The sequence below is a fragment of the Mus caroli genome, unplaced genomic scaffold, assembly GCF_978045245.1.
Source record: "Mus caroli unplaced genomic scaffold, Mus_caroli_1 scaffold_18, whole genome shotgun sequence".
Lineage (NCBI taxonomy): Eukaryota > Metazoa > Chordata > Mammalia > Rodentia > Muridae > Mus > Mus caroli.
Genome location: NW_028227273.1, coordinates 23,658,247 through 23,685,934, shown reverse-complemented (window position 1 = coordinate 23,685,934; position 27,688 = coordinate 23,658,247). Strand labels below are relative to the sequence as shown.

Below are 27,688 nucleotides of genomic sequence, written 5' to 3'. Positions count from 1 at the left end.
CTGCTTCCTGCTCAACTATTATGGATTTGCTCTAATAATGCTTGTATTATGTTAATTGAGTCCCCAAAACTGCATGAAAATCTACATGTAAGATGCTGAGGGTCGAGCTGGAGAGATGGCTCAGTGGTTAAGAGCACTGACTGCTCCTCCAGAAGTGCTGAGTTCAATTCCCAGCAACCACATGGTGGCTCACAACCATCTGTAATGGGATTTGATGCCCCTTTCTGGTGTGTCTGAAGACAGCTACAACGTACCCATGTACACTAAATAAATAAACCCTTTTTTAAGGAAAAAAAAAAAAGGGTGCTGAGGGAGCCTGCTCCCAGTTGGTTCTGATTGGTTCTGAATAAAGTCGTCAGAGGCCAGTGGCTGGGCAGGAAAACAGAGGTGGAACTTTAGGGTTTGCAGGCAAGGAGACAGAAAGAGGGGGAGGATTCAGAACCATCATGCTGGGAAAAGCGCAGGGCAGAGAGACAACCAAAATGTAAGAGCCAGGGGAGAACGGCTCCAACCTCCCCACATAGTTGAGTCTAGGGTAGCAAAGATGGAATATAGATTTTAGTAAGTAATAACTCAGGAAAACGAGAGGGTGAGGTGTTAGCCATGTGGAGGCTTTGGAGTGGTCCAGCCATTGAGCCGTTTAAGGCATATTAAAATATAAGTCTCTCTCTCTTTCTCTCTCTCTGTGTGTGTGTGTGTGTGTGTGTGTGTGTGTGTATCCTGAACATTGGGATGAGTAGCAAGGAATGCAGGAGCATGTGGCAGCCACCAGGGCAATTAGAGTAGGATTAAACACCTACTGCTCCACCCAAACATCCTCTTTCATATGTTCTCCCTGCTAATCATTCTGTTCAAGAGCGTGGATCTATGCAACCATGGACTGGACCTCCAAAAGCATCAGCCAAAATAAATCCTTCCACCTCTAAGTTGTTTCCATCCAGCATTGAGTTTGGTAGGCTGCATCCCTCCCTGTTCTTTATTGTTTTATTTTGGTTTGGTGGTTGGGTGGTTGGGTGGTTGGGTGGTTGGGTGGTTGGTTGGTTGGTTTGGACAAGGTCTTGCTATGTAGCCAAAAGTAGCCCCCAACTTGCAATCCTCCTGCCTCAGCCTCCTGAGTGCCACCAGATCTGATTTTTCCATATCTTACATCCAGGGAGACAACCCATCCCCACAATATCTGTTCAATACAGGTACAAACCAAACTTCAAAATGAGTTTTTACTTCACCAGCAACTTCTGTTCTGCCATTCACAGCTCTTTAGGGATACTATTCTAGTGCAACTCTGGGTTGTTTTGCTTTGTGTTTTTCAGAAAACATCCCTGAAGCCCCACCTGCCATGAGCTCCCATAGTCACCTATGTACCTTTTTCCCTATGGGACATTGGCAAGGGCACTCACGACTCTTTATAAAGGAGTCTTGACCCATACTTCCAAGGGCAGAAATTTGGAACCTGACTGTCCTGAAGGCTCACGTGGCTAAGGTTAGATTGCCAGCCTGTGGTAGAACCTTGAGGAGGTGGGACCTAGTGGAAGGAAATTAGGTCATTTGGAGTGTGTCCTTAAAGGGGACATTAAAACCTTAGCCCTTCCCATGGTCCATCATGATCTGCTGCTTCAACCCAGGCCCCAAAGCAACAGAGCCAGCCAAGTGTTAACACCAACCTTTGAAACCTTGAGTCAAAGCAAACCTTCCCTCCGTGAAAACTGATTGACTAGCAGAGAGACAATGAAGCCCTGTTTACAGCTCATGTGCCAGGAGTGGCAGTGTAGCTCAGTGGTACACTTGACTAGCATGAACCTGCAGTTTTGGTGTGATAAATAGAAAGAGAGAGAGAGAGAGAGAGACTGAGAGTTTTCTTGATACCAGAGACCTTCCTGGGGAGCTGTAAAATTCTGTAGCTGGGTCTGGGACAGTAACAGCCCAGCAGCTCAGACATACACGAGGGCCAGAGACAAGGGCTTCAGCCAGGCCTCTGCTCACAGCATAGACAAAAGCCCAACCACACAGGACAGCCTCCCTACACTCAACTCAACCTCCAGCTTCTGGCCTAGAGCCAACTCCTCTTGATCCTCTCACTTTCTCTCTTTCCACACTAGGCCAACAGCTGGACTTCTCTGGGAGCCAATTTCCAGAGAGCAATGGGCTTCGCATAGCTTCCTTGGGGTTGCTATGTGCTGCTCTAGGAGGGGCTTGGAATGAGCACGCTGGTGTCTTGTCGTGGGGCTCAATCAACCAGGCCACTCCAGACCATGTTCCAGCTTTGGAGCTGTGCACTCAAAGCTATATTCCCGGGGAAATTAGGAATTCCTACAGGGGACAATCTTTCCCAGTGGTCAAGAGTACAACCCTGAGCCCTCCATGAAGGCTTTCCTCACCACAGAACTCCTGAAAACCTCCTGTTTAACTGTCCCTAGGGTAGCAGTTCTCAACTCCAGTGTCAGAATCTGCACCGCAGAGGAGTTTCTGAAATGGGCCTGGGGTGGGTCTTGAGTATACGCATTTAGAGATGCTCCTGAGATGAACCAAAGAGGAACCCTAGTAAGTGAAGGGAAAAGCCAAGGCGATCGTGAGGGATCCGGAGCTCAGATCGGGAAGGGAGATGCTTCAGAGTGTCCTTGACAGGCCAGTGAGACGGCTCAGTGATAAAAGATGTTTACCATTGAGCTACCCGAAGCTTTACCTCACACAGACTGCATAAGCCACATAGTGGAAGAGAAGGGGCAAGTCCTCCTCTGATATCCACATACACACACACACACACACACATGCTCACACACATGTGCACATATATACCTTCATGCTCTTACACACTAGCACATACACACACAAACACATATACACACACATACACATTCGGACATACACTCAAACATACTCACACATATGCTAATATGTACATACACACACTGACATATACACTAAAACACACCACACTCACACACACACTTGTACTCCCACATACAGACAGACTTACACAAACCACAAACACTACACACATGCATACACCATGCCCACTCAGATACACTCACACATCACATCCATTTACACATGCACCCTCTCACGCACATGCATGCACAGTCATAGTCATACTCTCATACATACATTGTTACATACATACTCACACATTCACACTGACACACACAGACACACTTTCAAACACACATACATTCTCTCACACACATACAGACACACACACACTCTCACACATGCTCATTCGCACAGAGTCATACAGTCTCACTTATACACACTCACACATATACATTCACATGTGCACACACATAACTGTAATCTTAAACATTAAAAGACAATCACATTGGCTTTACTGCATATCTTTGCCCACTGTCACAAACAAGAAAACAGAGACTTGCACGTAAGATGGGTTGCCAAGTGGTTGGAACAGAAACTTTTGGGTTCTTCTGTAAGACATACACCCTTCCAGCAGGCAACAACAGTTCAAAGCATCCTACCTGGAGAGATTCCAGAAAGCCCTAAATCCTGTGAGAGGAAGTATCTGACCTCCCTGCACAGCAGACTCCTGTTTGAGCATCTCCTTCAGTCCAGATAGACACCAGCCTTGGGCTTCCTCCCACCTCCACCCATGGAATCCCTGCACACAGAGGGACGCCTGCCCTGAGCATCCTGCAGACTCGAGGACAGCATCACGCTAGAGGAATGTGTAACCTCAGAGAAACTCTGCTCCTCGGAGCATTAAAGTGGAATGCGAAAATGTGTTTGCGTACGGGGCTGCCAGTAGATGACAGCCTGCAGGAAACCTTTCAGATAAGGCTGCACCCAGCAGAACAGACTTTGTCCCTTGGAAGAAAACAGAGTGGTAGGCTGCACCCCACCCACACTACTGGAGCCTTCCCTGAACCCTGAACCAGGAGCTGGAGGGTGAGGAAGGACCTGCTCTCCCAGTGAGCTGTCACTGTAAGGAAGGGCATAGCTGCCACCAGCTCATCCCACAGCCAGGTCGTCTGAGTTTCCACCCTGCTCTGACTGCCTGGTCTACTGCCCATCTGACCTGGGTCAGCCATTTGCAGAGGTCTTGTGGTACCCTTCAGGTTGTCTTCCTGACAACATCTCAAGGTAAACCCGACAGCAGCAACAGCTGGGAAACATCAGGCAGCAACCTCTGGACACAGAAAAACTCAGAGGAATTTCTCCCTACATTAAGTGACAGGCAGGCCCCTGAGGTGACCTTGGACCTTGCTAAGGGGTCCCTAGGGTCTGCATGAGGCACCTCTGAGGGCACAACACAGGATTAGCCAAGTCCCATAAGCCCCAGCTAAAATGGGGTTCCCTCTAACATAACATAGCATAATATAACACCAGTCTAAAGGGACCCCAGAGGTTGGGAAGTCACTCCAATTCCCGGGAGCCTGATCACACAGGGCACTGCAGAGAAAGAAACAAATAACCCTGCCCACTAACTTTTATAAACTTTCAGGGGTGTGGCTTAGTGACAGAGTTCTTGCTGGCTTGAAGGCCCAGTTTTTCCCAAGCACCATAGCAAAAGCAGTCAAGGCCTTCACCTCATGCACATTTCAGACCTCCCCAAGTGTCCCATTTGCTACCTCAGGGAGCCCACCCACCTCCTTCGAATCCCGAGCCTCTGTGCACTGGGGAAGTAGAGTTGAGCTAAAGTAGTGCTGTGTCCCCAAGCGCCTGGTCTGTGCTTACAAGGGCGGAGCACACTAACTGCTGACTGAGACAGTTAGCTCATGTCCCCAGTGTAGGGCAGACACACCAAGGAAACAGACAGGGGTCAGTCAAGGCAGAGAGCACAGGCTGGCTCAGGCCAGTCACAGCCTGGCTCCCCTCCCAGGCTCTCCCAGTTGGGACCGTGTCAGCACCCTGTATGTGTGGTGGAGCCCTGTCTACAGCTGTGGCTGACATTTGTTTCAATGACAGAACCTGCATATACACACCGCCAGATCCCTGGCCCACAGTCCACACTGCGGTTCATGCTTGCATGCACTGTGCATTTGAGGTTGGGATAAATGCATAGTGGCCTGTAGCCACCACTTCGGGGTCTTATGGGCAGTTTCCTTACCCTAAAAGTCCCTGATGATTTATCCTTCTTTATCCTCCTCCCCAAGGGCCTCTGGTCTTTATTTTCTCCCTTATTTCTCCAGAATGTCAAAGAGCTGTAACCACAGGGGTCTTCTCAGTCTGGCCTCTCTCGCTATGAGGGGTATTTCTAGTTCCTCCTGGCTTTTTGTGACTTGACAGATACAATAGGCAGGCAGCCTACCACTGACTTACACCCCAACTTTGTTTGTTTGTTTGCTTGCTTGCTTGTTTTTTTCAAGACAGGGTTTCTCTTTGTAGCCCTGTCCATCCTGGAACTTACATTGTAAACCAGGCTGATCTTGAACTCAGAGCTTTGAGTTGCCTCTGCTTCCTGAGTACTGGGATCAAAGGTGTGCATCACTGTGGCCCTGCAAGAGCACTTCTTTTTAAGGCATTGTCTAAAACATCGTTACGAAATACAACATGTCCTATTGCAAGAATTCAATGGAATGAAATCATTGATTGGATTAATAGTGTGTTACTCAAACAAAAGGACTGTATCTGCCCACGTTTGTGTGATCTAATCTCCTATTTTAAGAAGAAAACTTTATCCTCTGGTCTAAGCAGCTGCCAATTCTTCAGTCTTCTCAGAACTAAACTGGACTGTGTGGTCCTGGGTTCAAGGTGAACTACCCGAGAGCCACACACCCAAGGGTGACCCAGAGCTGTTCGATCCAAGGTGCCCACGAGTCACACAAACTACTTAAATTTACATTAAAATAAAATCAAATATTTCATTCCAACAGCCACATTTCAAGTACATCAGAGTATAAATGTTACCACAGAAAAATCCTACCAGACAGAGTTTGCTGAAGAGGATAAACGAGACGGTTCAGGGAGCTGCAGGGGTAGACCTTGATTTTTGACCTCTATTAAACCACGCTTTCTGAGCCCAGCAGAGGGGAACAGACAGCTTGTACAAAGACACCAAATGAAGCTCAAAAACAAATCTTTGCCAAGAGGACCGTCAGCTGCTGTTAAGGGACCGTCAGCGCAGTGCACCAACAACCAAGGCTCCTAAACCTGCATTTGACATTCACCTATTTTCTATCGACTAAAACCTGGCACAGATCCAAAGCCCAGCACACACACACACACACACACACACACACACACACCCATGGGGAGACAACTTCAGCCTGGGACTTTTCCAGAGAACACACTTTCTAGTAAGTTCTTTCCTTCTGCTCACTGTCCTGCCACAGCCTGAAGCCAACTTTTCTGGCTTAATTTGGCACATGCAGTTCCGGTGGCTATCAACCTAGGAGGATGAAGAGAGGACCATACAGAATGACTCATCCCAGAGGATCCAGTGTGCTGCCAAGTCACATCTTCCCCCCCTTAGAACTCAACAAGTCACTTCTTCCCCTTAGAACTCAACTCAACTCTGACTTACTACGTAACTGAGAGTGACTGTCCATCCTCCATTCATCTCCCCAGTGTTGGGATCACAAGCATATACCACCACGCCTAATCGTAAGGAGTACTGGGGAGTTGAACTCAGGTCCTTGTGCGTGCTAAGCCAGCACTGCCGACTGATCCAGGTCCCAGCCTGTGACTTATTTTTCAGAATAAAATGGCACTAAAATACATACAACATAACATTTAGCACTTTAGCATTTACTTATATATCTATATATTTATTGGTACGGATTCAAACCCAGAACACTGTATATCCTAGTAAATGTCCCACCTCTGACCCCACCCAGCCCATCGTGACCATTATCATAGGATCAGGTCTGTAGGTCTGTGGATGACTTTAATCTCCCTAACATCCCAAATGAAAACCCTATAGTCACCGAACACGTACTCCCTGACACGTCTCACCTCTGTGGTTCATCACTTCCTCTGAGAATTCAATGGCTCCCGGTGCCTCGTGAACACACCATTAAAGCACTTGTCTTTTCATCTAGTCCTTTTCACACCCTAGTGGGTCTCGCATGTTGCAGGGCGTGTCTGAATTTCCTTCCCGTTTTACAAGCAATTCACTTCAACAAACTTGGTCTCCTTGAGAAACTGACAAGACAGTAGACTAATTTTCTAGGAACCACAGACATGCTTTTCCTATTTTTGAGGGATTTTTTTTTTTTTTTTTTTGGTCAGTGAATGAGTAAATAAATGTACTTTTCCTGTTTATTGACCCTCTGCCAAAAACAAATGCAGTCAGGCAGTGAGGGCCATGGAGTTGAAAGTGATTTCAACACTGAAATGCTGGAATTTTTTTTTTCTTTTTGGTATTTCAAGACAGGGTTTCTCTGTGTAGCCCCAGCTGTCCTGGAACTCACTCTGTATAGCAGGCTGGCCTCGAACTCAGAAATCCTCCTGCCTCTGCCTCCCAAGTGCTGGGATTAAAGGCATGTGTGCGCCACCACTGCCCGGCAAAATGCTGGAATTTTAAAACACTTCCCACTTGAATCTCGTGACTGACTGAAAGTCAAAATGGTCATTTTACACATGGCCATCTCTAAACATGGTCTATGCAACATCAGGAGATGGACTCTGGTCCCTAGATCCCTCTTATGGCTCCATTCCAAGCCAAGGTCCTCCTTACAGTTTACAACACAAACTCAGAGTCCACCTTCCCATCCTCTTCTGCTGCATTACACAGTTTTAATTGGATCACCACATGGAGAATCTGGCCTGGAAGCAAAGAAGTGTGAAACATGTAGCTTGGCTCTTTAGGAAAATTCCCCTAAACTTTAAAAAGCCAGAATGCTTAGGCCATGATTTTTTTTTTTTTTTTTTTTTTTTTTTAGAAATCTGAAATGACTATATGAATCTAAACGTCAGGTTAATGAGTCTTGATTAAAGTCAGATTATAAGAAAGTTTTGAACGTGTTGCAAGGTAACAGAGCCTAGATCAAAGCAATGCGTTCAGAATGAAAACGCCCTTCCAGAAAGGGTGTTCTGGTTCTTGGAATGAGGAGACCGTTGCTGGGGGAGAGCCTGATTATAAGTTGATGGCTTTGTTATTTCCTCTTGAATTAATTTCCTTACACACTTAGGGGCAAGTTAGGTTTCGAAACCCACTCAGTCTTTTGCCCTGATCATACAGAGTAATGAGTGGGTTTCCCCGCACAATTTATAATTATCCTGGGGGGAAAAAAAAACAATCTTCATTCCTAAAGAAAGGATTAAAGAAAACTCAGTGTCAAGCCCGCCCCAACTCAGCTTCAGCAGAAAAATGGAGCTGTTATTCTTGGGTTAGCTTACGCATGGGACCTGCCTTCTGAGCAACTCAGTCGAGGTTATCTGGTGCTGGCCGCATCCAGCCCATCAACCATAGATTAAGGCTGTGTTCCAAGGAGGCCGCATTCTTAGCTCTGAGAAGTACATCCCCAGATCAAGTCACAGGGTGTTAGGAAAGAAAAGGGAGTCTGAGCATGAGCCAGCTCACATGGTTTTAAATAAGAGTTCTCTATGGGAGGCCCATCTCTGTTGTAGGCTGTTCTTCCCATATGTACGGCTTTGGTTCTCATTCCTCTACTATGTTTCCACATTCCTAGCAGCAGAAATCACAGAGAAGCCAGCTCCTCTCCACTCCCTAATGAACTCATCCTTGTGTTCCCACAGTGTGGACCATGAGAACATCTGCTGGCCTGGGTCTGTGAGACAGTCTTTCTTCTCAGAGCTACTGAAGAAAAATCTAATTTTTAGGTGTGTGTGTGTGTGTATCTGGGTATCTGTGTGTCTGTGTTTGTGTGTGTTGTGCATCTGTGTGTCTGTGTGTGTGTGTCTGTGCCTGTGTGTCTGTGTGTGTGTGTCTGTTTCTGTGTGTGTCTGTGTGTCTGTGTATGAGTCTGTGTGTGTATATGTGTGTATGTCTGTGTGTCTGTGTGTCTGTGTGTGTGTGTCTGTGTGTCTGTGTTTCTGTGTGTGTCTGTATGTCTGTGTCTGTCTGTGTGTGTGTGTCTGTGCCTGTGTGTCTGTGTGTGTGTGTCTGTTTCTGTGTGTGTCTGTGTGTCTGTGTGTCTGTGTATGAGTCTGTGTGTGTATATGTGTGTATGTCTGTGTGTCTGTGTGTGTGTGTGTCTGTGTTTCTGTGTGTGTCTGTGTGTGTGTGTGTGTGTGTGAGTGAATTCACGTACACTAAAATGTACATATGTAAGTCAAAGGACAACTTGCACAAGTTGGTTCTCACTCTCCACCATGTGGGGTCCAGGCACCAAACTCTTCCCTCAGTGGCAATTACTATCACCCACTAAGTCATCTTGACAGCCTAAGACCTCTAGTTTGATCACTCCCTTTCTTTTTGAATTGTCTGGACACTCCTACAAAACAAAACAAAACAAAACAAAACAAAACAAAACAAAACAAAACAAAACAAAACAAAACAAAAACCCACCATAAATCCACAGCTCTCCTTCACTCAGCTCAGAGGAGGCTTTGCAACCTCTGTCCCTCCTGTTTCAAAACTCAGTGCACCTCCATCCATCTGCACCTCCATCCATCTGCACCCCCATACATGTTCTCAAACCACTTTGGAGTGGTGGATACTATACAAATTTGGCTGTGCCATCCAGCCACTAATTAACTCCAGGCCTTTCCACAAAGTCTCTGGACTGTGGCAAGCCTTTAGGCCACACCCATAACAAGAGTGCAATCCCTCAGAAACAGGAAACGCAGAGACTGAAGAAACTTCTCCGTGGCTATAAGAAGAGGTTCTTCTGTTGTACCAACTCATGCTCACTTCAAAATCATCATCATCTGAAACACAGGGACACTGTTCTCTAAGCTATGGTCACACTGGGGGGAAGGATAAAAGCATCAGAAGTAAGTTTGCACCTATCTGCAGACACCAAACCCTGCCGCTATTGCTGATGCCAAGAAGTGCTTGCTGAAAGGAGCCTGATATAGCTGTCCCCTGAGAGGCTCTGCCAGAGCCTTACAGATACAGATGCAGGTGCTTGTAGCCAACCATTGGACTGAGCACAGGGTCCCCAACCGAGGAGTTAGGAAAATGACCGAAGGAGCTGAAGGGGTTTGCAACCTCCTAGGAAGAACAACATTATCAACTGACCAGACTCCCCACCCCACCCCCCCAGAGCTCCCAGGGACTAAACCACCAACCAAAGACCCATGGCTCCAGATGCATGTGTAGCAGAGGCTGACCTTATCTGACATCAATGGGAAGGGAGGCTCTTAGTCCTGTGAAGGCTGGATGCCCCAGTGTAGGGGAATGCTAGGACGGTGAGGCAGGAGTGCATGGGTGCGTGGGGGAGCACCCTCATAGAAGCAGGGGTAGGGAGGATGGGATAGAGGGTTCCCGGTGGGGAAACTGGGAAAGGGATAACAGTTGAAATGTAAATAAATAAAATATTCAATTAAAAAAAAGTTTGCACCTCTTACAGCCTTGGAGTCCTTGAATAACACAGTGTTGGAAGCCATTCTCACTCACCTGTGCTCTGCTAAGAGAGCAGGCTTTCTCTATTGAAAGAATGCTGTCATTGCCCAACCCCCACACCAAGTTCTAAATATGTAACAAGCATTAAGAGTGGAGGGCACTGCTCACCAAGATAAAAAAAGAATTGGGGCTGGGGAGATAGTTGAGTCAGTAAAGTACTTGACATGCAAGAGTGAAGGCCCCAAGCTCAGATTTCCAGCACCCAGATTATTAAAAATCTGATGTTATAGCACACACCTCTAATCCCAGTGCTATGAAACCCGAGACTCGGGAATTTCTGAGGATTGCTGGCCTGTCTATCCAATCAAGTTCAATGAAAGGCTCTCTATGTTTTTTTTTTTAAGTAGAAAACAATAGAAGAGTAATCTCTAAGATCTATCCACCTTTGGCCACAACATGTATGTGTACCCACGGTCATGTGAACACATGGGCACATAGACCTACACACACATATTAAAAAGTATAACTGTATATAAGCTCTTAGTGGGACGGGAGATGGGGAGGTCCCATGGGCAAAAACAGGAAGTAAAGAATGCTTTCCCCAAGATTTCCTGCAGCATGACATTGAAGTCCAAGAACATATATACGCTGTACATCATTGGTGTTCTAATCTTCAAACCATCACTCTAGTGTGAACTCACAGGACTAGACTTTTGTTAGAGACTTAGAAGGCATGGGGACCCATCTCTAAGCCAATCCAGTGCCGTTCTGAGAACAACCAAGAACCCAGAAGGCTCAACACACCATGAAGCTGTTCCGATTAACATTATGTATCAGCTTATATACCTGAGGATTGGGCTCAACACACCATGAAGCTGTTCTGATTAACACTATACCTGAAAGCCAAACAGCCAAGATCAACCAAGACAACCAACACAAACATAAACTGAGACTCGTATTTACCCCTCTTGTGTCTCCCAGATATGAAAAGCATTAGATAATAATAGCTAACAGAGCTTCTATACAGCAGATTTGCTGTGCAAGTAAACACGCTTGCTATAAAATCTTAAGTACAGGTTCCTTCCATAATAACGGATTCAGTGGATCACATGATGATGTTAAGTCCCAGCTCTCCAGTGCTGTGCAAGGCGAACAGGCAAAGTGTCTTGTGCTAAAACCAGTGTTGGAAGCTCAGTGTAGTGATGCACACCCGTGATCCCAGCACGGGGTAGACAGGGAATGGAGTTTTCTTGGTTAGCCTGGGCTTCCGTAGTGAGACACTGTCCAACATGTACACGCTAAAAATCAAGCTGTAACCACGAAATCATCCTAAAGCTGCTCCCTCCCTTGCAGGGACTCAGGTCCTTTCTCTTTAAGACCCTTAATAAAGGGCTGGCCAGTGAGTGTGTCAGTAAACATTCAGAATAGCTTGGCCCCAGCCCTGGGCTCTCCCTTCGCGTTCTAATTCATTCATTTTCTAGGGACAGTAGGGAGTGGAGTGGGGTCTCACTATTGGGCACTGGCTTGTCTACACAGATGAAGATGACCTCAAATAGGTGGCAATCCCCCTGTCTCTGCTTCCCAAGCACTCAGATCACAGGCATGTACCGCCACACCCATCCCATTCTAACTTGGGCAATTCTCCTGCTACTCGTGAGTAAGTCCTGGCATAAACTAAGGCCAGTCTCCTAAGCGTCCATCTCCCTGAATCTCCCACCACTACCCAGACTCCCAAAGGCAAACTGACCTGTGTGTGTTGTCAGACAAACGTTTGGAAGCACAGCTCTGACAACCTCCCTTTACCTGGACATTGAAGCTCAAACTCAAACTCACATCTGTGCTGGTAGGGACCTAACCATGCCCCACCTCCAGGACATTTGAGTCCCAGTAACTCAGAAGGTGACCTCATTTAGTAAAAGGACCCATAGCAACCCAAGATCAAGTTAAGGTGAGGTCACTACAATAGTGACTCGTGCTCATTAAAGGGGGATTAAAACACAGATATGTATATAGAGGGATGATGCTGTGAGGAGCTACAGGAAGAAGATGGCAGCCTTAAGCAGGCCAAGGAGGGAGGACCTAGAACAGATATGTCTGTCACACCTCCCTACTTACCACCCCTGAAGGAAGCAACCTTGATGTATTATTCTATCATGGCCCCTTCATTTCTCACTGCTCAGTTCTTAGCTTGGTTCCCTTTCTCTGGCAGCACTGCCTTCTCTCAGTTTGCATTTATCTCTTGGAGGCCATCGAAGAGAAACAGCCAAATAGCTGTAGAACTCAGGGTATGCAGCTCACTGGTTAGCACAACCGTGATGGTTGTGCCTCAGAGAGGTAGATCCTGAAGACTACATGTCCTGAAGACTTCATGCTGTTGTGGAGTTTCTCTCTACTTGTCTTTATGGTCACCACATTCCATATAATCTATGAATTGTGTGGAAACCCTAAGGGGGCTTCCAGTCCCTCACGAGGCAGTGCCATAGGCACCTACAGTATTAGCAATTGATCTTTTTCAAGCATTGCTGCTGAAACAGATTAATGATGATTCAACCGCCACCCTTAGAAAGAGTTCAGAGATGTAGATTGTTAGTAAAGTTAGGTTAAGATGTATATGTGTGTCTGTCTGTGTCTGTCTATCTGTGTTAGTCTGTGTGTATCTGTCTGTGCCTGTGTGTGCCTGTCTGTGTCTGTGTGAGTCTGTGTGTGTGTGTCTGAGTCTGTCTGTGTTAGTCTGTGTGTGTCTGTCTGTGCCTGTGTGTGCCTGTCTGTGTCTGTGTGAGTCTGTGTGTGTGTGTCTGTGTGAGTCTGTGTGTGTCTGTCTGTTCCTGTCTGTGTCTGTGTGAGTCTGTGTGTGTGTGTCTGTGTGAGTCTGTGTGTGTCTGTCTGTTCCTGTCTGTGTCTGTGTGAGTCTGTGTGTGTCTGTCTGTTCCTGTCTGTGCCTGTCTGTGTCTGTGTGAGTCTGTGTGTGTGTGTCTGTGTGAGTCTGTGTGTGTCTGTCTGTTCCTGTCTGTGTCTGTCTGTGTCTGTGTGAGTCTGTGTGTGTCTGTCTGTGCCTGTGTGTGCCTGTCTGTGCCTGACTGTGTCTGTCTGTGTCTGTCTGTGTCTGTTTGTGTGTATGTGTATCTCTGCTCCCTTTTCAACTGCCCCAGATAATTAAGTTTTACCCCTCAGAGAAAAGGTCTGCTCAGTGATTAACCACTGACTCCCCTCCCCTCCTCAGTTTACCTGACCCTTTCAAGCTGGCTTTGGATGTCTATCCTGCTAAAACTTTCCTTCAAATACCTGCCAAGATGTCAGGGTTTCCAAACAAGTTCTCAGACAACTCCTAGCTGGAGATGGTTTCTTGCATTTCTGACTATTATCATCATCTTGCAATCTTCCCCTCATTTCATAATCACTTCTGTTTGTCTCCCATAATCTGCAGCACGTGCATTTCTGAAGATCATCAACATCTTGCTATCTTTCCCTCATTTCATAATTGCTTCTGTTCGCCTCGTGTTATCTGCAGCATATGAATTTCTGAAGGGCAGAAGGTCCTTGTTCTATCCCCATGGCACCTAGCTTGGGGATTAGATGTAGGCCTGACACAAAAAATATTTGTTTAATGGAATGGAGTAGCTCAGCCCCACGGAGCTTCACTGTGGCTCGTTTCACTTACGCATCCCTAATCTCGCATTTCCGAGATGATGGCTGTGAAGTGTCTCTTTAAACTCCATTTTGGTTTTATCTCAAATTTGCATCTGTTATATGTTTAGCATTTCAGCTGTTCTTCAGAAAATCAGAAGTAACCCTTATGACCAATGCAAATGATCTTCTGCTCTGTAGCTCATGGCAAATCTTCAGCTACTGCGCAATTCTGTACAAACAGCAGTGTCTTTATAAGGAAAAGACGCTTAGTGAAGAAAAGTCACCAACTGCTGTACAGAGCACAGCACGGGTAATGCTCAAAGGAATTGTGAGCAATTTAAAAAAAAAAACAAAACAAAAATCAAAGAAAGACTGTATTCCCTGTGATACTATTTATAGAAAATTCTAGAACACTCCCAACTGAGCTATAATAATGAAAAGAAAGCAGATATTGGCAGCTTGCATTGAAGATTTGTTGGCAAGGGTGGATGGAGGGATTAACAAAAGGTTTAGGAGATTTGGGGAACAGGGACCATCAGCTCAAGGATGGCTCCACCCACAGCAGGCTGGCCCCTCCCCATCAATCGCTAAGGAGATGACCTACAGGCTTGCCTACAGCCTGACCTTATGGAGGCAATGTGGCTGGAGTCTGCCTTTTCTCCAATGATTCTACCTTGTATCAAGTTGACAGAGATGTTGCCAGGACAGCCGACACACATACACATCACTGTTAAGAGCCACAGTCTTCCCTTTCTTGTTCGTCCCAAGATCATACATTAATATCAATATCACAATGAAAACGCTGTTCAAACTTGAAAAGGCCCATAGTCTTATAAATTCAAACACTTTAAAATTTTGGTCTCATCTCTTTTAAAATACCTAATGTCTTTTAAAATACAAATTCTTTTTTGAGATCAGCCTGGCCAATATAGTGAGTTCCAGGACAGCCAAAGCTACATGGAGAAAACCTGTCTCAAAAAAACAAAACAAAACAAAGCAAAGAAGCAAAAGAAAACAAAAATCCAAAATCTTGTAAGACCCCCAAAATTCTCAACTATGGGCTCCTGTAAAATAAAAAATAAGTTAATTTTTTTTTCCTTCAAGAGGGAAGAACTAGGGCACAGTCATAACCTGAACAAATGAAAACCAAACGCTGACTGTGTAAATAACTCAGTGCCCAGTGTCTGAGATCCACTCACAATGTTCTACCCTCTACAGCAGGCTCTAGGCTCTGGCAGCCTTCACTTCATCACTAGTACTGTGCCTAGTGGTCATCCCATAGTTCTAGCATCTCCAAGATTCTGGAGTCTCTTACCACAACTGGGCTGCACTTTCACCTACAGCCTCTACTGGGCTCTCTTCAGGGACAGCCCTACCATGCAGTGCTGCTCCTCGCTGCCCTCTGTGACCCCTTCTTGACTTCAAAATCAGTACCACCTGGTGACTCTTAACACTATTACCAAGTTCAGCTGCTAACACTGGGTAAGGCCTTGCCTGCCTCTAGCACACAGCACCCAGACTCTGTGCTGACTCTGAGGAAACACTTCCTTCAGAGTTCACCTCAGTGATGCTGGTCTCTCCTTAACTACTGCTAATTTCTCAGCTCCAGGTGACCAGCATGGATTGGCTCGGCAAAGCAAAGGGTTCACTTCATTGGCTCTTGTCAATCAAAGCTGATTCTTCAGCTGCAATTCACCAGATACCATAAAATATTAACTCAACCTACCAAATAACATTGAAAGAGTCTTTAAACTTCCCTCTAAAACTTTACGAGTCTGGCCGCCATTGTTTGCCTTGTTCCCGACATCTTCCTGACTTCCACAGAAAAGCCCAGAGAAGAGCAGAGCAGCTGAGCATGCCATGAGGAGCAAGCCAGTAAGCACTCAATGGAACTTTGCTAGCCCAAAGTTCCAAAGTCCTTCCACAATCCTTCCAAAAAAAAAAAACATGATCAGGTCTGACACAGCAATACCAATTTTGGTACCAATTTTATCTTAGTCGGGGTTACCATTGCTGGGATCAAACACCGTGACCAAAAGCAAATTGGGAAGTAAGAATTTACTTCACTCACAGTTCCATATAACAGGTTATCACCCATAGTCCATCACTGAAGAAAGCAGGGCAGGAACTCAAACAGGGCAGGAACCTGGAGGCCAGGAGCTGATGCTTACTGACTTGCTTGCTCCTCATGGCTTGTTAAGCCTGCCCTCTTACAGAACCCAGAACCACCTGCCTGGGGATGGCACCACCCACAATGGGATGAGTTCTTCCCCATTAACCACTGACTAAGAAAATGCCCTATGGGCTTGCCTATAGCCTTATAAAGGCATTTTCTCAATTGAGCACCCGTCCTCTCTGATGACTCTAGAGTCTGTCAAGTTGACATAAACCTAGCCAGCACAGCACACCACCACCTTAAGCACAGTGTTGCTTTTGTGAGAATATACACATGCTGAAACAGTAAGTTCTAAGACTCCAAATATATATTTTTTATTCAAATTACACCTCAAAGCTGCTCTGCGTGTGATTGGTTTGTTTGATACAAGTATGTATATGTATGTAGTCCTGTGTATGTAGTCCTGTGTATGTAGTCCTGGTTGTTTGGGAATGAGTTATGGAGACCAGGCTAGCTTTGAACTCACAGGAAATCTATTTGTCTCCACATCCTGACTTCTGGGAATAGAGGCATGTGCCATGTTTTTTTCCGAAATGAACCATTTCTCCCTTCAAGAATTTTAGCATCTGCAGGTGTAGCTGGCAGTGCAGCTCAGAGCTAAGATGTGTGTCTACCACACATGAAGGCAGGCCCCTGCTCAACCCCAGCCCCCAAATGTAAGAATAAATAAACAAAATCTCGGAGTCTGAGGAAGCAGAGTGCGGTGGTCTTCAGTTTAACCAACTACAGTGAGCATCTAAAGGCAGCATCACTGAGTCCTTTTCAGAATGAGGAGCCATCTTTTCTTTTCATTCATTTCTTCACTTTATATCCTGATATATCTGTTGTACTTGTAGACAGCTGCAGAGACCCACAGCCAAACATTAGGTAGAGCTTGGGGAACCTTGTGGACGAATCGGGGAGGGGGAACTGAAGGAGCCAGAGAGGTCAGAGAGCCTGTCTCCTCTCCTCTCAGCTCCTCCCTCCCTCCTCTTCTCCCTCTATGTCCCCTCCCTTTCTCCTCAGAGAAGAGAAGACCTCCCATGGATGTCAACCCACCTTAGCTTATCGAGTTGTAATAGGACTGGGCACATCTTCTTCTACTGAGGCTAGACAAGGCTGTCCCATTAAGGGAAAGGAATCCAAAGGCAGGCAACAGAGTCAGAGACAGCCCCTGCTCCTCCTGTTAGAGGTCCCACATGAGGACCAAGCTATACATCTGTTACATATTTGTAGGGAGGGAGTCTAGGTCTGTCCCATGCATGATCTCTGGTTGATGGCTCAGTCTCTGTGAGCCCCTATGGGCCCAGGTTAGTTGATTCTGTAGGTTTTCTTGTGGTGTCTTTGACCTCTCTGGCTCCTTCAATTCCCCCTCCCCAATTCTTCCACAAGGTTCCCCAAGCTCTACCTAATGTTTGGCTGTGGGTCTCTGCAGCTGTCTACATGTACAGCAGATTATCATTAACAGTGTCTGGGGTGGGCTCTCTCTCATGGCATTGGACTCAAGTTGGGCTAGTCATTGGTTAGTCATTCCTTCAGTCTCTGCTCTCTTTATTCCTGTATCTCTCTTATAGGCAGGACACATGGTGGGTGGAAGGTTTTGTGGCTGGGTTGGTATCCCCATCCCTGCACAGGAAGTCTTGCCTGGTTACAGAAGTTGATGGTTTCATGCTCCATATCCCCTATTGCTAGATTCCTGGGAATTTTGCAGGAGCCAAGTTTTTATAATGTATCAGGTTCCTCTTTGGCAGCACAGTCAATTGTTTTGCCTACTGGAAACTTTACGTTTGTTTGTTTGTTTGTTTGTTTGTTTGTTTGTTTGTTTGTTGTACCTTTAAAGTATAGACCTGAGGGCTGGAGAGATGGCTCAGGGGTTAAGAGCACTTTTTGTTCTTTCAGAGGACCCAGGTTCAGTTTCAAGCACCCACATGCTGGCTTACAACTGTCTGTAACTCCAGTTCCAGGGTATCTGATGCCCTCTTTTGGCCTCCTTGGGAACCAAGCATGCATGCTATTCAAATTGAGACATGCATGCAAAACACCCACCACATACACACACACACACACATACACACAAAGAATAAAATAAAATAAATGTAAAATATAAAATAAAATAATAAGTGTAAACTTGATGATTAAGAAAGACTAGTCCAGAGAAAACTCTAAATAACTGTCCTCAGAGTAGAAAATTATGTATAAAAATAGACAGATATTAGCTTCTGAAAATTCAGAGGCTGGGGGTATTGTCCAGTGGCAAAACACGTGCCTAGCACAGACAGGACCCTGTTTTCAAGCCCTAGAGCCAGAAAGAAAAGAAATTCCAACAAACCCTGAAAATGATCCAGCGATTCTGGCTTTAGTTTCTACTCGAGATTTCTCATAGATTTATACAATTATGTATCACAAAGAACGGTCACTGACAAGAGCCTGGTGAGACAATGCTGAATTCCCAGCACTCTGGGCTGAATCAGGGGGCTATTAACTTAAGGCCAGCCTGGGCTACATGGGCTCCTGTCTCAAAAAAGGGAGGCAGAAAACAGCCAGGCAATAGTGGTACACTCTTTAATCCCAGCACTTGGGAGGCAGAGACAGGCAGATCTCTGAGTTCAGACCAGTCTGGTCTGAAAACTGAGTCCCAGGGTAGCCAGGGCTACACAGAGAAACCCTGTCTCAAAAACAAACAGACAAGCAAACTAGAAGACGGGCCTCTGAGATGAGTAAAGCACCTGCTGCCAAGTCCAATGGTCCCATCCCCAGAGCCTCAGAAGACTTCCTAGCAATTGTCTTCTGACTTCCACAAGAGTGTTGTGGCAAACACACCCCAAAATATAATAAAAAAAGATATTGAGAGCCAATCAGGAGTCACGGCTTTCCAGTAATGATTTTGATGTGGAGAGTTGAGAGGTGTCTCACGCTCTGGGTCAACAACAAGGTACAAATGCTGTTCTGCTCTGGGGCTGTCTTCACCTTCTCTTCTGCAGTGACTCAGTGATGCCTTCCCTTTGCAAGGCCAGGCGATGTTGCAATGCATCATTATGGGGAAGAGCCTGTGGCCCCTTCCTGACTGCTGTGCTGGCCCTGCCTGCTGCTTCAGGAAGTCACTCCAAGGCTAGAGACACAAACCAGGCCTGGACACTGCCACCTCTGCAGGCTAGATTCAAAATCTGAAAAGTTCAAAATAGCAAGAAAGTTCTGCCGCTGCCTCCCTGCCAAAGCCCAAACATGAGAGAGGACTCTGCTTAGCAGATATGAGGCCTCTAGTTCCACCACCAAGGAAAGGAGAGGAAAGGAAAGGAAAGGAAAGGAAAGGAAAGGAAAGGAAAGGAAAGGAAAGGAAAGGAAAGGAAAGGAAGGGGAAGGGGAAGGGAAGGAGGGAAGGAAGGACAGACGAGGGAGAGGGCTCTGTGGTCTGGCAGGAGCCAGAGAAAGGCTTTAATGGAGACAAGCCTCCCATGAAGGGCTGGATTGTGTAATCACCCCCACCCTGAGTTCTGTTGCAATCAGAATCACAGTTCTCAACTTCCTAGCCTCAGATACAGAGAAGCTTCAGTTTGAAAAAAAAAAAAAAAAAAAAAAAAAAAAAAAACAAGCAGTATCTCTCCCAGTTCAGGTTGAGAAGGCATTTTTATGCCTTCATCTCATGATCCCTGTCTGGCACGTTGGTGAAACAACTTCCAGCAGAAAGGAAAGTCTTAGGATCATTTTGGGGTTTAGGTTTGGGTGGTTTTTTTGTGGTTTTTTTGTTTTTTGTTTTTTGTTTTGTTTTTTGAGCTGCAATCTCAGTATATGCAGTATATGGTCTTGCCTGCCTGCCCTGGAACTCCCTATGTACAGCAAAGTGTCCTTGAACTCTCCTGGAGATCTGCCTGCCACAGCCCCCTGCTTGCATCTTGCTCATCGAGGAAGGTACCATGCCTAGCCAATCTCTGCAAAGCCCACTCAAGTCCAAAATAGGAGCCTGGAGAAACATGGAGAAACCACAGCAGATTCTCTTTCGTGGAAGTGACCGGCTTGTGAAGGGTTTGCCCAAACCGCTTTCCTCTGAGCCAAATGCATAAATGGAATGTACTGTCCTGAAAGGCCGACCTGGCAAATCAAAAAATTTTTACGCGTCTTCCCTCATCTTTTGGTATTCTGGGGGGCAGGGGAAGGACAGCTGGGTCCTTCCAGATGACATGCCCCAAAAAGTTTGCCTTCCATGGCATTTTTGGAACCACCCCAGCACCTCTTTGAATAAGAAAGGACAAAAGTTAGAGGCAAGTTTAATTTTAATCCTCTCATTATCCTCCAAAGTGAACCGCTATCTCAGCGACTCCCTTCACTCAGTTGTTTCCCACTCATTTTAATCGCAGAAAACTGATTCATGAAAGAACGAAAGCAGTCAATTCTGAGTTGAAAAAAAAAAAAAAGGAAGAAAGAAATTGACGTGACCAGCAGTAAGTCAGGACACTCTGTGACAGACTGGAAGCAATCTGCATATTGGCAGCTCTGTCAGCTCAAGGTTTAACATCCTCCTGGGAAGGAGGGTGTGCCTATTCTACTCTTACCTACTGCTTTAGATGAGCTCAGCAAGCATGAAGGCATCTTAATGTTCTCCATATGTGGGAGGTTCCTGATGCTCTCCGGGGTGAGTAGCCAAGTGGTATAGCTGATGTGTATAGCTTAGCCCAGATCTAATTCCCATCTCAGTAAACCAAAACAAAACCCAAACAATGTAGCAACATTTCCATGGGTGAGGGACACTCACCTAGAGAGCTGAGCTTGTGGCCCACATCCACATCGGACAAAGGCGTATTGATCTACCAGTTCTTCAACACTGCAGAAGCAGCAATAAATACCCATGGAGGGGTCTTACTTCAGGGTACCTGCTCTTGTGCATTCCCTTGTGGAGCCCAGGGCTGGCTCTGTCCCCAGCATTTCTGAGGTTCGGATACTTTTTTTTTTTTTTTTTTGGTTTTTTGAGACAGGGTTTCTCTGGTAGCTCTGGCTGTCCTGGAACTCACTTTGTAGACCAAGCTGATCTTCATCACATCATTTTCTTACTATCTCAGGCCACTAGGTCAGCTCTAAAGGCTTCAGAGATAGCAGCCCTCAAGAGGCAGAAGCCTCAGGGCACACAAAGCCAATGTGTCTCCATCCGGCAATCAGCTAGGTATGCCTCACATTCTGTGACAGCGAGGTTTTTCAAAGTCCTCTCAGTCAGATTAGCATTCCTCATCTGGGCCACCTTGACCCGGCTCTCTGCCTTTAGCCTGGAAAAACGCGTGCCTCAGGTGCCTGGTGACTTACCTATGCTCACAGCACGGTGGCAAGGGTGACATCTGAAAGCTCAGGTCAACTACCAAGCCTCCTATCTTCTTGTCTGACACATGTTTCATCCACAAGCTTTGATTGAAGTCAGTATGGGGTGCCTGGCCTGGGTGACCTATCACAGCTCCCTACAGACCAGGCTGCTTACACCCACACCCACACCCATCTACCCTTTTCTGGCTGCCTCATTATTTTAACTAAGATACTATGTACTAGCGAAGGTCAACAGAGAAAGATTAATTAACGGGAATAAAACACTCCAACAAGAGGTGACCGTTTTTTCTGCCTTCTTTGCTGTTGCTGTTTGGTTTTGTGTGTATGTGGAGGGGAGGGACGTTGTTTGGTTGGTGGTTTTTGTTTGGTTTTGGATTTTTTTTTTTTTTTTGAGACAAAGTTTCTCTATGTAGCCCTGGCTGTCCTCAAATTCTTTCTATAACCCAGGCTGGCCTCTAACTCACAGAGACACAGAGATCTGCCTGCCTCTATCTCCCTAGTGCTGGGATTAAAGACTTATGCCTCCACTGCCCTGCTAGCTGTTTTTCTTTGTTTGTTTGTTTGTTTTGTTTTTTAAAGACCACGGCTTCTACTTAAATTGTATTCCATTATCTCCAAGATTAAAAACAAAAAAAGTTAGGAAGTTTTGTTTTGTTGTTGCTGAGGATTGAACCCAGGTTCTTACACTGTGAAGTCACTTTCCTGAGACCCTCAGTCTGCGTCCTACCCACTCTGAGCTGGTAGCAAGAATAATAACTATGGGATTATTCTGAAACGAGCTTTCCAAACACAGGAGCAAGAAGCCTGGAAGACAATCTTGAATTCTATAGGAAGGTACAACCCCAAAGGGCTGGAGGATGGGAGCCCCCCCAAAAAGACTCCACAACAGCCATTTGACCTTCAGGTTTAAATGTGTGGTCTTTCCACCTCCCTGACAGGTGTCCTCTGACACCAGCTCAGCCTTCTGCAGGTGACTCTGTGCTAAGTAGCAAGACTCTCAACCGCCAACTGTGTGCCAAATGTTTGTTTAAAATGTAAAAGGGGAGGAGGTACCCCCTCTGAATTGGATGGGATTGTGTTCCTGGAGACGAATGTGTAAGGAACTGTCAGGGGCTTTGTTTTAGCCTTACGCATCCTGTACTTGGGAGGGGAAGGGGAAAAAAAAAAAAAAAACGAAAATAAACTATTTTTCCTGGCAAGGACTGGTCCTTAATAGACAACTTTCTTTCCAACTGTATGACCATCTGTTCCCCCTTGGAATCTGAAGATTAGAAGTGTCTTGGAACTTGACCCAGAATGGACACCTGCTGCAGATTCCTGGTCTACGTTTTCCCCAGCAGACGCGGCTCTGAGTGTACTCCACCCAGATCCCTCTTAGGGCTTGTCATTTTCTTTCTTTTCTTTTCTTTTCTTTTTTTTTTTAAGGAGTTAACAGGGCTGGGGTGTAGTCAATGTAGAATGGTCATCTGGCACTGGAAACTCCCTGGGACCAATCCTCAGCAGGAGAGGGGAGAGGAGGGGAGGGGAGGGGAGAACACTAATATCTAATATGGACAAGCATCCTTACAGAAGAAAAAATACATGAAAAACAGAAAGGAGGCTGGGTAGACTCAGACAGACAGAAGCAGACCCTTCCTTGCATCTTGCCTAGGTCCCTACTTCCAAGGCCAGCCCTCTCACAAATTCTCCGCAGCAGCCACACACCTCAACCCACCCTCTCCCCTCTCCCCTTCCCCCTCCCCCTCCCTTATGACTGCGGCTTTATAGAACGGACAGACGATGAGATGGAACAGTCACAGAGGCTCCAGCACTCAGGAGACTGAGGGAGGGGAGGACCTCCAGTATAAGGCCAGCCTAGGTATACAAACCAAACAACAGCAACCAAACAAGAACCAAGGGCCAGAGAGATGGCTCAGTGGTTCATAGCACTTGCTGCTCTTGCAAAGGACTCAGGGTTAGCTTTGAGCACCCACCTGGCAACTCACAACTCAAGTTCTAGGGGAATCCAAAGCCGCCTTCTGACTCGTATGGACACTAGGCACATGAGTAGTACACATATACACTTGTAGATATGGCACCCACACACATAAAAAAAATAAATCTTAACCAGGAACAGAGTGGCAGAACCCCTCAACACTCATGAGCATCCATGCATGGGTTCTTGGGCTCCAGGGTTTACTTGTCACCAAGCCTGACGATCTGAGTTCAACCTTCCCTCCCCAGTACCCACACAAAGGCAGAAAGGAGAGAACCATGTCCTGCAATTGTTCTCTGACCCTGACTCAGTTTCCTGCAGAGTCACAACCACCCCTATTCCCGCCGAACACATAAAGATGGAAGGAGAGACTTCCCAAGGCGGAGATTCTCTCAGATCTTGATTTCCTTTCTACCCACGGCAGGGGCCAGAAGCTAGCAGGGGAGAGGAGAGATGAATGCCATCATTTCATTAAGAGAAAGGGCTACGGACCAGCAAGTTGCCCTCAGCTGGGTCTCTCTGGGCTCTTTTGAGCCGCTCTCAGCATCCTAAGCCAGGTCTCAGGAGGGAAGCCCTCACTCCTCTGTGGCACTGTAAAGCCACTGGATAACAGAAAGGCAAAAACTGCTTCCAAATTTGAGGTGTAAGACCCTTGGAAGCAAGTACTATAGCCTCTAGGGACTCTGGGAGAGCAGCCCTCAATTAACCTGATCTCTCAGCATAGACAGTGAGCTAGGCACCCGCCTACAGTCACTGAGAAACACCCTACATAGCCAGGGCTGGAACAGGCTCTGCCTTAGTTTTTCTTACTGGGAAACATTGATGGCCGTACTTGTAGGCATAATGGGGAAGGGTCAGAAGATCCCAGGGACAGGCTCTGGAGGAACCAGACTGTCCAGCGAGCTGGACAGAGGGACACTGAGCCACGTTGTAGTCTGGACTCAGAGTCCTTAGATGAACTGCCATCTGTTTAATAGCCCCGATCCTCCCTAACGCACCCCACAGACTCAGGTCTTATCCCCCAGACTGGGCAAGCAGCATGGAGGTCAGAAATCTCAGAGACAGAGCTGTAGTATTAGGCTTGCTTTTGATTGTGTGTGTGTTTGTGTGCATGTGTGTTTAAACTATGTATTTGCACATGAGTGAAGTTGTCCCTGGAGGTCAGAAGAGGGTCAGAGCCCCCGGGACAGAAGTTCTAGGCACTTATGAGCCACCCAACAAAGGAGCTAGAAATTGAACTGGCGTCTCCTGGAAAGGCAGAGTGTGCTTGTCACTGCTTGGCCTACTGCTCCAGATTCTTTTTATATTTTTGAGATGAGGTCTCATATCCCAACCAGGCCTCAGACTCCCATGGATGGTCTTGAACTTCTGACCCTCCTGCCTCCACTTCCAGATGCACCACCAAATGCCTGGCTTGGCTCTAGTATTTTTGCGTGCCTTCTCTGCTACAAGAACCAGACTCTAGACTCTGAGTGCTTAGGCAAGCTGTCAGAATCTTTCCCCAGAAAAGATGTGGCTGGCTACTAGGTTTGGTTCAGGTTTGTAACAGTAATATAAAGGCCGTCGGAGCTATGCACTGTCTTAAAGGTCAAAGTTTGAGTGTCCAAACTACAACTGAGGGGAAGAATTAGACCATAAACCCAGAGAGCTGCAAAGAGAGTTTTCACAGATACCTAGCTCTGGACATTTACAGAGGCTCCAACAGATGGTCTAGGTCTCATAGAGCCTGTCAGTAGTCCTAGAGTTCCAGTGACAAGCTTTCTCTAACAGTGACCCTAAACACAGGATGCCTGACCCACATCACCCTAAATGTCTACCCTCTGGCCCTTACAGAAAGCAGTACACAAACCTCTAACTCATGAATGGAATAAAGCAGCGACTACAAATGACGAATCCGAACCTCCACAAGCCAGGCGTTCTGCTTGGCCTGTAGCCCCAGATACTCAAGAGGTTGAGGAGGCAACCAATGGATTAAGTCTGAGCTTTCAGCCTGGGCAACCCAGTAAGACCTCATCCCAAAAATAAATAATCGAGCCAGGCATTGTAGGGCACGCATGTGGACTCATCCCTTAGGATGCTGAAGTCAGTAGTAGGTTGGGAGTTCAAGGCCACAGGAGGATCATAGAGAGAGACCCTATCTCAAAGCACCAGAAATAACACACACACACACACACACACACACACAGTCTCATGCTAAGTGGAAGAAGCTAATGTCAAAAGGATCCATTTAAATCACCTTCCTCTGGATAGACAAAGAAGACAGCACATTTGTTAGCAGGTATTGGGGCAGGTGACAGGTACAGGAGCTGTTTCCTCCTTGGTTACAGTGGCACAGCTGTAGGCACATGCCATAACACATGGATAGGAGCACTTTGCAAGGTGACTGTTACAGCATGTGAATTATACTTTAATTAAAGTGCCAAGGGCAAGGAAACAAGAGGGAAAAGTTCTACATTACACAAGGCTGGCCAGAGGGTAAGGGCAGGGGTAGGTGCTGGCCACCCCAGTCTCTTGATGTTGTGGGAGAACAGACAGCTCCCAGCCCCAAGAGCCTGCGCCTGGGTGGAGAGGCAAAGCAAGGGCACACCGCTTGCATTCGGGCTCCCTGGACACCCTGGCCACAGAGAGGACATCCCCAGGGGCTGTTGGTCCAGCAGAAGGTTCTGGAACTATGTGGAATCTGTCATGAAGCATGAAAAGTCCATGAAAGAAGGGACGGGTAGTCCCACCCAAAGAAGAAACAGTCATTTTCTACCAGCAACCAGCCAAACATGAGCTCTAGGGCAGGAGTAAGACACGGCAGGTCTATGCTTCTCCATTCCCACCTAAGAGGGGGCCGGCAACACACACACACACATACACACACACACACACAGGCACACACATATACTGCACACACAATACACACACATACACACCTATACACACATACACAAACATAAATACATACACACACACAAATTTAGACACTTTTAGACAATAGAAACTATTTGAGTATTTGATTTGAGGGAGTGGGAGGAGGCTGAGCTGGGGAAGAAAAGGAAAGAGCTGGACTTGGTTCTGCTACTCTTGAATGACTCTCAGGGATTGCTATAAAAATAGCTACTACAGAGCATGTAGGTCGGTCTCAGTGCCAGGGACTTCAGCTGCGCAATCATCCCATAGGAAGAATTCCACGTCTCCCAAAGTGTATAACCAAAGCCAGCCTAGGACCAAGAGGGAGCCTTTCCGCACTGTGAGAATTCCAGATCTAAGGATCATAGACGTGTGCTGCCATGGCTGGTTTATGCAGTGCTGGAGGATGAGCCATGACTTATGCATGCCAAGCAAGTACTCAAGCAATTGAGCTACACCTGGAACTCACTTTGTAGACCAGGCTGGCCTCAAACTCAGAAATCCGCCTGCCTCTACCTCCCGAGTGCTGGGATTAAAGGCGTGTGCCACCACTGCCTGGCCATCCCCAACACCAAATCATCATTTAAACAACAAGCAAAGCAAGAAGGAGAGCCTGTGTCTATGGCTCCAGCACTCTAGGGGTCAAGGTGTGATTACCTTGAGTTCAAGACCAGCCTGGGCTATATGTAAATTTCAGGCTACTTAGCAAACCTTGCTTCAAAAGCCCAAATTAAAAACAAAACAAAACAAAAACCCACAATTATCACCAAGTATGCTGGTGTGTGCCTTTAATCTCAGCCCCTCAGAAAGCAGAGACAAGCAGATATCTAAGTTTGAGGCCAACCAGGATTTCATAATAAGGCCCTGTCTCAAAAAAACTACCCCTAGAAACACAAATTTCTATATATGTATGTATGTATGTATGTATGTATGTGTGTATGCATGCATGCATGTAACTATTATGTATGCATGCATGTATTATTTGTGTGTGTCCAGTATATACATGTGTGTGCACATGTGTTTACATATATGCATGTGTGTTCGGTGTGTGTGCATGTGTATACAGGTGTGTTCAGTGTGTGTAGGTGTCTTCAGTGTGTGTGCACATGTGTGCAGGTATGTTCAGTGTGCACACACACACGTGCAGACGCTTGTGGAAGCAGAGATGTCAGATGTCCAACTTTCACTCTCTACCTTACCCTTTTGTGGCCAGGTCTCTCTCTGAACCTGGAGCTTAGCTGGTAGCAAGCAGGAAGTAGCCATCCCCCACTGCCCACCATTTTGTAGTGCTGAGACTGCCTGGCAGTCACCA

The 27,688-nt window shown here is 46.5% G+C and overlaps 1 protein-coding gene across 2 annotated transcripts in view; it reads right to left on the bottom strand.

The window, feature by feature from the left end:
- The window catches only part of Emilin2 (elastin microfibril interfacer 2), a 59,286-nt gene that overhangs the window by 29,252 nt on the left and 2,346 nt on the right, over positions 1-27,688 (bottom strand). The gene's annotated exons all lie outside the window — the stretch shown is intronic.